The 14,844-nt window shown below is 31.9% G+C and overlaps 1 protein-coding gene and 1 long non-coding RNA gene across 4 annotated transcripts in view; one reads left to right on the plus strand and one right to left on the minus strand.

Moving 5' to 3' along the window:
• MICU3 (Mitochondrial calcium uptake 3) overlaps positions 1 to 14,844 on the minus strand; it is an 87,894-nt gene that overhangs the window by 40,197 nt on the left and 32,853 nt on the right. The window lies entirely within an intron of this gene.
• On the plus strand, positions 12,266 to 12,656 carry LOC148236399 (uncharacterized). Its single transcript, XR_015809180.1, has 2 exons — positions 12,266 to 12,366; positions 12,445 to 12,656. It is a non-coding gene; the product is annotated as an uncharacterized LOC148236399 (long non-coding RNA).

The raw sequence follows: 14,844 nt of genomic DNA on the forward strand, positions 1-14,844 counted from the left end.
AAACTCACACGGCTACTTTTCATTACGCCTCTTCAATATTTTTTATGATCCATTATAATTTTCCATAAATATTTTTTTTAATACACACCAATGACATAAATAAGTAGAACTTTAATCCATATAAGGCTACGTTTAAACGAGGGATTGTGTATTTTATGACTTATTTATGAATTATTATCTTAACTATGATATGGCAAAAACTAAGGTTCTATAAATTTATGCTGTACACATTTTTTTAAAACACAAATACAGTTTTATTCGCGCTATTACTCGTTTTATGCTCTACAACGCCTAGCCATATAACGAATTATATAAATAAGAGTTTCAGAATAACATTTTTAAGACAAACAGTAACACGTGTTCTTACTGTAAATATTTTCCATCATTGAAAGAATATTTCTTTGTTGCGAAACGGTCACGAATATAATAAATCACCGGATCCGCAAGATTCCCGTTACAGTATACGACCTTGGACAATGCCCATCAAGCAAATGTCGCGTTCTAAAAGCTTATACATACTTTGATGTTTTAAGAAACGAGTACATATATTGGCAGGATGATCGCCGAGTGATTGTGATTGATCAGCAAGCTTTGCAACCCTGGATACTTGAGCCTGGACTTAGATTAGGAGAGGGCAGTCACTCTCAGACTCCAACAGATACTCAAAGAGACTAGCAGACTCCTGCCGCCAGCTTTTCCACCACCCCTCAGATATACTGTCGCTGCCACACCAATAGGAACTCTGAGGATCATCCACTGATATCATCCTCCGCCAGATTTTCCACCACCGCTCGGAATAAACCTCTCGCCATTTATCGTTTGTCGCAACATATGTAAATATAATCTAATAAAACTCCAAAAACTAGATTCCACCTGCGTCTTCTTGGTTACAAAGTCACACCCCCTAGGGTTCTCAAACCTTAAATTTGCATAAGGTACCACTAGAAAAAATTAGTTATGTAAACTGAGACCCTATACTGATATTTTCTCAAAAATACCATTTGGTTAATATTTTTATAAAATAAACTTTTGTATATTTGTACATTATAAAATAAATGTATTTACCTTTTAAATTGAACATGCATTTTTATAATTATTAGTGTTGGAGTTTAAACTACCATTTTAAACAAATGAAACGAGAAACCAACACGTCTAGAAAATAAGACCAACAATAAAAGAGAGATGACCATTTAATATAACATCTGTCTCGAGACATAAATCACCCATATGTACCGTTGAAAAAACTACTAGTTGTTTGGAAAGGATTCGCGCTAGACTATTGTTCTTCTACCATTTGGTAGCCGATCGCCAGAGTGGCCAAATAGACATTTTTGTTTTTTAAAGGATAAATACATTTCATGGGTATACCAAAGAAACGCCAGAGCTGTCTTGAAGCAGCATTACATAAGCTGTGACACTTGATCATAGATGGAAGACGTGGCGAGAGACTCCACGGAGTCAGCAGAGACGAGCCAAGAAACTGCAATCACGAGAGAAAAAATCCCAACCGCTCACATTACAGCCTACAATAATAATTCCAGCTTTTCCGGCGATTATTTTGGCTACAGTCACACCCTTTCGGCCTCAAAACCCGAAATTAGTAAATAGATTCCAGATGTGTTGCATTCTCAGAATTTCATTTATAAAATAACAGCTTCTCTAGCTTTTGTTATTTGATACCCCTGCTCCTCAAACCAATAAATAAACGGATAATATTTGCGAAAAATATTTATACGATAAGCGTCTGATCAACAAGTTATTGCACGCGGTGCTACATATTTACGATTCAAATTTGATACACACCCCGTCGGTATTTTCACGGTTAGTCACGTTCTATTTTTTCCTTATATACACAATAATCAAATTATACAAAATTGTTATGAACGCTTCACCACAAGCAATTAATTTGACATAACGGTGTACAATAATCACTAGGCGAATAGAGCCTGATATTATTATTTGATTTGAAGAACGGTTTTTGTAGTTAAATCATTTAATTTATATGCCACCATATACATAAGATGATATGGAAACAGGAAGAAGTCCCTGCAACAATGCAGCACGCCCATTTCATTGAACACAATGAAAGGTGGAGAGGAGACTTTCATCTTCCTTGCCCTTCGGCGAGACTTTAATGATTTTTCACACCATAAAGAACAGGTTTCTTGTTCTTGAATAAAAAACAGTGCAAATTCAGTGTGCACAAATGCAAATCTCGATTTATCGCTTAAACGAGTCCAATAAATTTTATATTTTCACGACTGTGTAATCCGCGTGGGCCAAAATACCCGATGCCGGTCTACATCCTTTTGAAACATACTGAGGAAATCATTACAGACATATGTGGTGAAACCCACATTAATCATAAAGACCGACCCTTCGTTTTATATGACAAATCCTCGTATATGTTTTACGTATAAATAGAAAAACAAACTTGTATGTATCTATTATATATTTGTATGTATGTATAATATGTACTTTTGTGAGCTTTCACTTATTCGCTTCGAATAAATTTTTAATGGAAAGCACTTACTCTCCCCGGATCCCTCGGATAAAATTATACAATGATAAATTATTAAATTAATGCATATTAAATTAAAAGTTGGATGAAATAATCTATGTATACGGGGAAAAAATAATTTATTTTTAACAACCATCCCTTATTATTATGAGAGTAATTTAGAGTTGTTTTAAAATTATTTTATTGCAACCAAAACGACAAATATCGTAGTGAAATATTAGTATCAGCATGATAATATTGCCATATATAAATTAAAAGTGATTGATGAATTAAAATTAAATTGTTTCAAATTATTTTTTAAAATATGGATTTCATATCAGTGGTATGAACTCATTGGGTGTAGTAGCTATTAATAAGATATTTAAATACATGGATTGGCAACCTTTACACAAATGTTGTTCAAGGAACAACATAATAAAATTTATTTGATTACACTACATTTTATAAATTTTTATCAAAGATTACAAAAATAAGTCACAGCATATTTTTATTGAATAAAATGAGTTAATTTCAATGGCTGCCATTTATTAGGTTATTACCTCATATGTATATGGGAAAATGGTCAAAATAATCACAATACAGACATCATGAAAAAAAATAGGCTATCATTTATTTAAGGCCCAAGTATTTAGTCTTTCAACGATCGCATATAAAAAAATTGTAATACAGGAGGCCCTCGACTTTGGCACAATTGGCTATTTTGCACATTTAAAAAAAAAACAATTTTTTTAAATTTAATTTTTTTTTAAAAAATGTTCTCATAGCGGTGAATCTTTTGCTTCAATCGGACGTTCGTATGATATGTTCAATTTTGCAAAATAAAAATATAATTAATTAAATGTATCGGGCGTGACGTAATAATACGTCTTTATGAAAAACCACGCGCCCGTTGCAAGTTGCGTAATTTAAAAGGGGACCGCCCGGTTAACAGGTTAAAGAATACGTTCAAAATTGTGGAAAATAAAGATATATTTCCACAATCTTTAATGATGTTTCCAAAAAAACACAGCAAAAAAAAAACATGGATGAAATGGAAAATCTTTGTCATCGTAGATCGATGACCAACATCAAAAAGATGTCCCTCTGAGTATTTCAATTATTCAAGCAAAAGCTCTTAATTTGCACAAAGATTGGAAAGATAGATTAAAAAAGATTTTAACACGGTTTTTCATGCAAGTAACGGTTGATTTTATAATATTTAAATGAGGTATTCTTTTCATAATATTAAATTTACTGGATAATCGGCTGATGCGGATAAAGATGCTGCAAAAGAATTTATTTCAATTAATTTCAATTTTTTTACTTTCCTCGACTTTCGTACATTCAACATTCGCACACATTTTCAGGAACCAATTATGTGCGAAAGTCGAGGGCCGCCTGTACATATTTTTTTAATTCAATCAAATACATTTAACAAATCACCAATTGACTAGTTTTAAAATGTTTTTAAAAAAATATAATTTTAAAAAGACACGGCAATGTTTATATGAGATATTGATAAGGTGTTCGACATGGTACGAAATAAAGACCTAATATTCAAATTACTAATGGCTGATGTTAGATGTTTCTTAGTTAATTAATGATATTAAAAAGTTATTATTAATTTTAAATTCATACTATTGCTGATGACCTTAAAATAGATTCCATTAAAAATTGTAAAATACTTAAATTTAATGTTGAAAATATGTGTGTGCGGTCATCAACTAATAGATTATTTAGCATTGAAAAATGCCATTCCATGGCCTATTCTAGAGCAAGAACAGCAATTAAATTTGATTATAAAATGGATAACAATGTGTTTCATCAAATAAAAGTGAAAACCGATTTTGGTGTGGTATTTTAAGAGGATGATAGATTACATCAGCATATAAAAAAATATGCAATAAGACATTTACGACGTTGGGATTTGTCTTGCGATTAATTGAGGAATTCAAACTGATGGATCGTCAAAGTTAAAGGCGTATCTCATAGCAAAGTTAAGACTTTTAAAAGATTTTTTGCAGACGTCGTTTACGCGTAGAGAACCTCCACTTGCTCTCAAAAGTGATTCTGAGAAATTTAGTTGAGGTACCCCGAGATTTTAAGAAAAGCAGAGGGCCTAGATTGGACCCTTGAGGAACCCCAGAAGGAGTAATATAATATATTATTTCAACAATCAGCTGCCATATGTTACGAACTGTTTACAAACGCTGAAATAACTCAAGAATGACCGAATTAAATCATTAACTAAAGCAACCGAGATTCGACAATTTTTTGACAACATGACAAAATCTTCCTTATTTCAGCATAGATTTTGTTACTGCTTTGGTAAGAGAAGGGAGGTTAGTAACAGTGGAACGGGTGGGACGAAACCCATGACGTTGGTACAAAAAAACTTGCAAGCATTAATAAAATATTTATTTTCAATTTCACAGCGGATTATAACAAACCTATGGTGTTTATAAGTTTATATTTGACTCACCCTTATATGTAAAATTAGATATATATTTAATCTTAGTATATGTACACAGCATGTATTATTAGCTACAAGTACTCGTGTATAATACATATGTTAATAAAATTCTATGGTATACTATTGAGCCATACTGGTAAAAAATCATTAATTATATTTTTAATATTCCGACATAATTGGCGGTTCGTTTATGTCTAAATTTATTACATCCGAGCTTAAATCATTTCGGACCCAGGGCTGAGCCCCCCTCGGGGGTCCTCTATTTCATTCTCGCAGTGTCTCCGAATATGTCTCAATATCGCCACAGGACGCCCGCCCCCTGCCCCTCTTCATTGTAGGCTCCCAAATATTTATAACATTTACATATTTCATATTTTTCTGATGCCAACTTTGAACGGGGACGGCGTGTTTGAGCATGTCGTTTTGATTTATGTTATTACATGGCGATTTGCTTGTTTTTATAAGTATATATTTTTTGTACTTTTTTGACTGCGGCTTGTTTAATATTTCCGTTTATGAGTGGGCACGTTTTTATCACCAGTTTGGAAGGCAAACTATTCAACACGACTGTGATTATGTTTTTAATTATATAAATACCAAACAGACAAATGCGAAAATCATTAGCCTTTTATATATGTATTGTATACATCAGTAATAATCAGAATGAATTAATAAATTATTAAATTATTTCTAACAACGGTGAAAAATCGGGATTTTTGTGGAAAGATCGTTAAAAGTCATGTTTACTATTTGGTATTTTACTATAATTTTAAAATGTATAATAATCATTCGGTGGAACAGCAAAATAAAAGGGATTAAAAAATATAATAAATAATTCCCATTAACAATCCATTCATATTAAAACTTTAAAATCCATGGACCTTACTTTAACAAAGACAAGGGTCGGTATCAAAATAAAATTTGTTAGAGTACGCTTGGGATAAGTTTGTTATTGTGTGCGTGAACTGTGTGGCTCAAAACAATTTCGCTCAGAATATTTAATTTTTTTTATTTTAAAAGAAAATATATGTTTATTTAACATACATACATCTGAGCTAAGTTGGAAATTTTAACGGACAATTAAAAATATATTATATAATCGAAGAAACCAGACATTGATGTCATTAATTAAATATTTGCAAAATTCAAAATCTTTCACTAGTCAAAAAAATAATGAAGTCTTTAGCTATTCTTCAAAAGCAAAAATATATAAAATGGGGAAAGAAATTATTCACAGATTGTTTAATGGCTCGACGACTCTATTAAATCATTAGAATCCATTGAATAAATTAAAAAATTATCATTGGCGCAACGATAAGAATAATAACTTTTTTAAGCCTTACAGAGAATAGTGTAAAAAAACCAACAACGTACGGATTAATAGAAAAATAATTAAAATATTTTAATCCACGGGTAAGAGAACGAATAACTTACAGTGTATATTTGAAGCCTTGATATCAATTAACCCAGATATGCCCAAGAAATTTTGTTCTCTTAAAATTTAATTTATAAATAAAAAACAGTAGCACGAGTTTAGTGACCTACCCATGGGACAGTGGGGGTTAAACCAATATCAACACAAAATTATTTAAAATAAATCACTAGAGAAGATCGAACTTCTTTGCCACACTGCACTTTAATGACGAATACCAGCGTTGACGAATCAGCGACTGTCCTTAAAAGAGAAAGCGAGACAACGAAGTACACGCTACATCGCTTCTCCCTCTCATATACATGTACACGCACACAATAACAAACCGGCATCCTTATCCCGAGCGTACTCTAAACAGGTTTAAAATACAGCATCCTAGGATTATATTTACTGTTATAAACAAAAAGTCTGGTTTCGCATCACTGATAATAGGATCAAGGACTAAACGGTATATTTGACTTTCCCATAATTTTCAACGGTATATAATCAAGAACACTGCCGTTCAGACACTTCATAATTTGACCCCAGAACTACTACTTTTTACAATGTTACTGAGAATAAAGAGAGTTTTGCCGAAAAGCAGTCATCTGAATTCTCAAACGTTCAAGCAGATTTCGAATAAGCATACAATTAATATTTATAAATTATCAATAGTTTAATTCATAAAAAATATTGCTTTTAGCGATGAAAAATGGACGTTTTTTGTGTAATATTTTAATTATGTAACGTTTGGATGAATTTCTTAATTGACTTGAAAGATCATATTGACGAATCAAAACGATTTTTGAAAATATATTTCCCTAATTGAAATGAGAAGCAAAAGTACAATTGGTTAAGAACATAATTTGTTAGATCAATAAAATGTGAACAACATTTTGTTTTCTTTTTTGAATGAGTTTATCACTGATTAAGAATGAACTTCATTTTATATAATTTGCCTGTTTATAACGTCAATGACGATGAATTTTAACAGCAGTTTCTTCTTTCTATGATTATTCCGCACGTCACGCGGACTTTTGCGAAAGCAGCAGTGTTATTATTATTTATTATTTCCGAATATTACTTTTATAAACAATAATGTTGTGTATTATTTAGGTCAGCAATAGTAAAAATTAATAGGCCATGGTTGTAGCGATTGTTCCCCAATTGAAGCAGTCTACTTAACTAAATTTGGGTCTATCAACTTTTAAGTAAATGTTTGTTGTAAATTATACAAAGACGCCACTGCACTGAACTAATAAAATCCATCTGATTTATAATGTCTGCTCGTCTGATATGTCAGTCTCAAGATGCGACCAAAATGGTGATTGACGCCGATGAAATTGTGTTGTCAGAGAGAAATCAATATATTATAAACGTACCTATTCGCGACATTGATTTGCAATAGGTCAGATTTCGTGACCCTCCATATATGTCGCGTGACAAATTTCCATTTATAAAATTGTGTGAAATGGTCAAAGTGGTCTAATCGATTCGCTAATGGAGGAATTAACTGTCGTTTAAAACGGAAGGCGCTTAATGCTTTTACTTACTTATTTAACTTTGACAAAGCGAAATCGCTCACGATATAGGTATGTTTAAAGAATGATTAATTTATTAGCTTGAACTATTTTTAAATGGCCCTTTGCAGTAAAGTTGATTTCTGGTGAGCACATGAAAGCGTATATATGTATGTATGTATTATAAACCGATTGTGGTGTAAGATATTGAATATAGATATACTACAAGATGATGTGTATTCGCAACTCGAAGCAAAGTTATATGATGAATATTTTAATAATTATAAAATATCAAAAGGAGTACGACAAGGGTATCTCTTGACACTGATTTTGTTTAAGTTCGAAGTACGAAATTTTATGTTAATAAAACTGTTTCAAATAATATGTATCAGTGGTTGGGAACTTGAAAAATATGTGTATTATGAGTGGATTATTACAGCGAAAATGATTGTATTATGATCGGTAGATATTTTATATTTACAAAGGATTTAGATGATCCAAATTTGTGCAATGGAACGCAGATGGTTCTATAAATAATTTTGACACGATTTCTATTGGTATATTTCAGGGTGATTATGTTTAGCTTTAATTCCCAAACAACAATCGCCATGAAACTAAAACACGTTAAAAACACTGCAGACTAATGAAATTTATCTTTAAATATGCTTCTCGCACGGGCAATTATATGTCACAAAATCGCCAGTGGAGCACCTGAAACATCGATATATTCAGACAGGTAAAATAATTCAACAAAAACATCGCGTATGTTTCAGTGTTTAAGGAAAACTAGTATATTATAAACACGTGCCCAGAATAAAATCAGCATCTGAGCAAACTCGATTAAATAATTCCTAAAGTTATGCGATGGCATCTTACCGTCTTTATCCACGAAGAAGACAAGAAGGCCAGGGGCAACCGCCAAGAATTAAGCGAAAGTGAATCTTTTGACCAGACGGACCACCTGTCCGTCTGGTGTTCTCTTTTGCCAAGAGATATCTTTATTGTCCGCTCGTGCGTCGGGTCAATGTCACGTTATGTTCAAGAAGATGCAAAACAATTCGCGAAATGGAATAAAAAATCAAGCCGCAATCTTTCCAAAATTTTTTTTTTCATATATTGGACGATGTTATAAATTCCGGCGGCGTACATTGTCAGCACATGCGAACGACGTCTTAATTCCGAACGTCGAAGGGTTGGTATCCGAGTGGGTGTTCCCATTGTATCGATGCTGTCTCATATTTATGCTGAAGGAAAACTTTGACTCGGATGCCGATGCCGAAAACTTTTTAACAAATCTGAATCCTATTGAAGAAGCCGATTCGAATTTAATACAGGCAAAAGCGATAAATATTTTATTCAAGTTACTTAAAATGCATGGAAAGTTTTGGATGAAAAGCTAAAGTTAAAGGAACAAATATAATTCAAAATCAAAAAGTTTCAAGTTATCAGACAACGGATGCACGCGCCTCTAAATTATTCGATAATCGTCAAAATAATAAATATACAAGATATTTGCTAAAAATATATATGTAAATATATTTTAAGTACAGTGTAAAGTAAATGCTGATGAAAATGACAATTTTTTTTAATTGTATGCTTATTATATTTACTATAAATAGTATAAAACGCATTTAATTACAGCTTATGGTTGTAACATTCAAAGAAATTCATTTCAAATTATTCAAGAAGAATCAAGTACCAATAAAATAATGAAATAACAATTTATATTAATTTATGTGACGGAAACAGGGGAGAACAGGTGACAATTCGCAATAGCCACCAGATGGAGTATCAAGCGACGCGATGCAGAGCGTACTCTCTCAGTCTCATATCGATTGATGGACAATCAACACGTGATCAGGATTACGTATCTAGAAGATAATTTACGACTTGCGATTTTCAATGTAATTATTTATTTTTATATTTATTCAATTAAAATAACATTTTTTTAATGCTATTTTTGTGTTTTAAAAATCCATAAAGATAATCTAGAGCAGTGGTGCGCAAACTATTTTTATTACTTAACCCCCCCCCCTCATTTTGTTTAATTTTTTTGATATAATTACATTTAAAAATATTTGTTACTGTTGACTTTTCAAGAAAAAATATTATAAAATACTAACAGTGAAAATGTACTCCGAATTAATTTCACTAAATTGTTAGTACAAATATATATTTTACTATTAACACAATGTGTGTTATACGGTAATATATATATTAATTAATCAATACCTAAAAGACACTACTGTTTTTCAAATTAAGTGATTATTATATAATTATAATTCTGATCGATAATTACAGAGTTTTCCTATATTTTCCTTATCTCACCGATACATGTTGTTATGAATAAATAAAATAAATCTAGGAAGGTCGTGCTATTGAGTATGCAGAAATACTATATAATTGTCTATAATTGATAAAAAACATTTGATTTCAGTCTGCTGTGTCACTACTTGTTTACGCCGTTGTAACGCATCGGGACAACGTTGGTCATGTTGAACGATAAATTTATTAATAACATTTATATTTTAGTTACCGAACAAGAATTAAGAAGCAGCATCAAATCAATCAAACTGTCAACCAATTTAAGAGAAAAGAGGGGAAGTTCAGGGGGGTTCAGCATTTAATAATAAATTGAATAAATTAAAATATTTTTTTGGATGAAAAACCAAAGTTGAAGGAATAAATAAAAGTTGCAAATTATCAGACAACGGAAGCAGGCACCAATAAATTATTAAATGATCGTCAAAAAAATAAATATACAAGATATTTGCCAAAAAGATAAGAAACTTCAATATAGTATATTTATAGAATATAATATTCATCTTGATTAAAAAATACTATTTTGTTCAAATTAAATTGTAAATAAGAAGATTATTCAACAGTTACAATATTTTTGTAAATAATTTTATTGTCTGGATTAAGATATAAAAATATTTTTTAAATATTAGTAGATATATAAGACGATAAGTTTATTGTATGATAATTGATATCAAATTATATGTTAAAAATAGTTCGAGTATTTCATCATTGTTTTATGTAACATCTTGGGTGGTTGCTTTATATAACCGATGATGTTCGATTAAATTTATGTAACGACTCTTATTACCTCAAAATACCTTCATAAACGTTCGCATGTGCGTAACATGAGGAGGCACGGAACTACATAGAATTATCTAAACGACGTTTCCGAGGGGTTTTCCGAATCAAAAGAAGGGGGACAATTTGCCGAGAAATTTATGCGGTGCGCGAGCAAATTATATGTCATCATAAGAAGCCATTTGCATAATGCCAGAGACGTGGGATCGTTCACAATGGCGGCTCTTTGCACTGATTCAATTCGAGACCCTCTCTTCTTTGATTCGGATCAGAATAAAGGCAACCTCGACGGGAGCCCTAACCCATTAATAAAATTTAATCACAAATATAAATATATCTGTGCTATTTTTTTAACGAAAAATTCAATAGCTGAAATAAATAACTCAATATGAGTTTAAAATAAAAGTTTAAGCTTACAATCATTTTGCTAAAATTTCGCCACATTAGCTGTCAAAAGAACCAGACGATGGATAAGTTATTATCATAATCCATGGTTAAGATTTATGATCATATAATAAATACAATGCATTTTTTGCGCGAGTTTCATAAGAAACCCGTCTTTTTAACTTCTTTCTGGTTAGTGGTCATCCTTGAAATATCAAAACTAGAGTTCCAGAAATCATCAGTATAAAATATTAAACCAGTCGTTTTTACAATAAAAATATTAAATAATACATATTCACCGTTTCTTAATGGTTTCTTTTTCAGAAGTAAATCTCAACACTAGCCCAAAAATAAAATTATGATAAATCACAAAAAAGCAATACAGCAAAAAGGTGTCAAAACCAATAATACCCGTGCATCGTTTGCATCTCAATACATTATTCGCTCATACAAAACGGAAGAAAACCGCCATTAGGCTCGCAGCGGGCTGCCTGAAAAGGATCGAGACCTATACAAATTTCATCATCAATAAAATGGCAGTAATAAAAAAAACATTTAAACACTGACCACCAAACAATCAGCGAGCGACAAGACAATGCTCTAATCCAGCGGTTTCCAACCTGGGAGGCGCGCCTCCTAGGGGAGGCGCGGACTATTGCCAGGGGAGGCGCCAACATTTTTTAATGAATTATTTTTTATACCATAATATCTACAAATGAATAAAACTTGATATATTAACGTAACAGTGAAAATTCAGTGCATGAATGTTAATTTTTTTACATTTACATATATTTAATTCCTATTAAAAAAATTATCTGGAGCGGAGAAATTTAAAAATGGCGCGTTTGCAAACGCTCTGTTTCGGTAATACACAAAACGACCGCTAGTTGCATAAAACAATAACCTCAAATTTAAATGTCACTCGTGTTATATTGTTTTTTTTAATTGTTTCTGACGTGATTTCTTGTTGAAAATAATCGTTAGTATATTTTAAACTTCATTTTTTTTTATTTAAACTATCATTGATTTTAATTTATATCAATAAAATATTTTTTAGACGAATGGATAAATTTTTGAGTGGTTACAAGAGAAAAGTCAACAATAATGAAGATACTGATGCTGATACTAGTGGGAATAAAATCAAAAAAGTACAAGGAAGTAAAGCTCCCAAGAAAAGACAATACAGTTCATCCTATTTATCATTAGGATTCACCAATGTGTTTGTTGTGTTCGAAAGTTTTGGCTTCAGATAGTATGAGACCAGTCAAATTAAAACGGCACCATGAAACTCTACATTCTGAATACGTTGATAAGTCCATAGAATATTTTGATGAAATTGGATGAGCTTAATAATCAAAAGCAAACGTTCAAAAATATTCTTTCTGTATCACCAAATGCATTATTGGCTTCGTACCATGTCTCTTACCGAATCGCAAAATGTAAGAAACCACATACAATAGGAGAAACTCTAATATTACCAGCAGCTATTGATATGGTTCGAATAATGTTCGGCGAATCATATGCAAAACAGTTGCAACAAATTCCGCTTGCTGATAGTACAGTCGGAAGAAGAATCAATAATATATCTGAAGATATTTGCGATCAATTAGTTTCTCGGCTGCGTACTTCGAAATTCGCCATACAAGTAGATGAGGCAACTGATATAGCTAATGATGCCCATTTAATTGCATATGTTCGATATGTTGTGGAAAATAATATATTAGAAGATATATTATTTTGCAAACCCATTCCTGGAAAGACCACATCCATTGAAATTTTTAATATAATGAACAGTTTTTTTAAAGAAAACGACATAACGTGGAGTAATTGTATTGGACTGTGTACTGACGGAGCTCACTCAATGTCCGGACACAAAGCAGGTCTTCAAGCATTAGTTAAAAAGAAAGCACCACATGCTATCTAGACGCACTGTATGCTTCACAGAGCAGCTCTAGTGTCAAAAAATATGAGCGAGGAACTTAACAACATTTTTACAAAAATTATAAAAATTATAAACTACATTAAGAACAGTCCTTTGAGATCTAGGCTGTTTGCAAAGTTGTGTGTAGATATGGAAGCTAATTATACCTCACTTCTGTATTATTGTGATGTTCGCTGGCTATCTCGTGCAAAAGCGATTCAAAGGGTATTTGAACTCAAAGAAGAAATAACAGCCTTTCTCGAAGAAAATCACCACGAAGAGGCACATTTGTGGACGAACGATAATTTCCTTGTTAAACTTGCCTATTTAGTTGAAATTTTTGGAAAATTGAGCAGTTTGAATAAATCAATGCAGGGATCACAAATGCATCCACTTGTTCAAAAAGACAAAGTAAAAGCTTTCATTAAAAAGTTGAAGTTATGGAAGTCAAATTTACAAAAGAATGAGTTGGACATGTTTTCACTGTCAAAAGATTTCTGGGCCACAGCCAATATTGAAACAAGCAAGAATCTTTTTATTGAACACTTGGATGGTCTAGTGCTGCATTTTTCAAATTATTTTAAAGACCTTGATTTCTCAAAGTTTTTGTGGGTACAGAATCCATTTATCGACGATGAAAACGACAAATTTGAGCTGACAACCATTGAAAAGGAAAAACTTATAGAATTATCATGAGATAGCCTACTAAAACAAAAGTTTCAAAATGAAACCTTAATTCAATTTTGGATGAATCTTAAAGGAGAGTATGAATCTTTGTATTGCAAAGCAATGCAAGTGCTTCTACCGTTTGTAACGTCGTATTTATGCGAAACGGGCTTTTCGGCACTGGCTGCAATGAAAACTAAATATCGCAACAGGTTAGTAGTCGAAAAAGAGATACGAGTGGCACTCTCCACATTGCCCCCAAGATTTGATAAGCTTTGTGCTAATAAACAACAACAACCGTCGCATTAAATTTTTATGCGATAGATGTAGTTGGTTTAATTGTTTAAAAAAACTTATATATAAAAATAAATATACACGTATGTGTATGTTATAACTAAACCTTGTTATTATTCTGTTAATTGTGGTTTTCAGTTTATTTTTGTAATAAAGTTTTTATTATTTAAAACGTGTCTATATTATTTAATCTATTAAAAAAATAAAAGGTAAGGGAGGCGCGGAAAAATTTTTTTTTTTTGGGGAGGCGTAGTAACAAAAAGGTTGGAAACCGCTGCTCTAATCGGAACGCATAAATAAAATCAATATCCAGCCGAGGTCAGACCTCCGGATATATGGCGATTAATCTTTTGTGGTTTTTATTTATTTACCTGGACGCGACTCAAGCATCATATATTTCCATTAGGATATTTATAAGATACGTTCGAAGCGTTCATAATAAATTCAAAATAGGACCTGGACCTCCTTTTATTGCACCGTATTGTGGCAGCAGCGACTCTCAGCATTTTTTCTCAGTAATTAAAATCGGATCAAAGGAGATTTTCGATTCTCGGAAAGTTCGCACGATTGGACAAA

The sequence above is a fragment of the Plectrocnemia conspersa genome, unplaced genomic scaffold, assembly GCF_051122295.1.
Source record: "Plectrocnemia conspersa isolate PC_06_02 unplaced genomic scaffold, ASM5112229v1 ptg000003l, whole genome shotgun sequence".
Taxonomy (NCBI): domain Eukaryota; kingdom Metazoa; phylum Arthropoda; class Insecta; order Trichoptera; family Polycentropodidae; genus Plectrocnemia; species Plectrocnemia conspersa.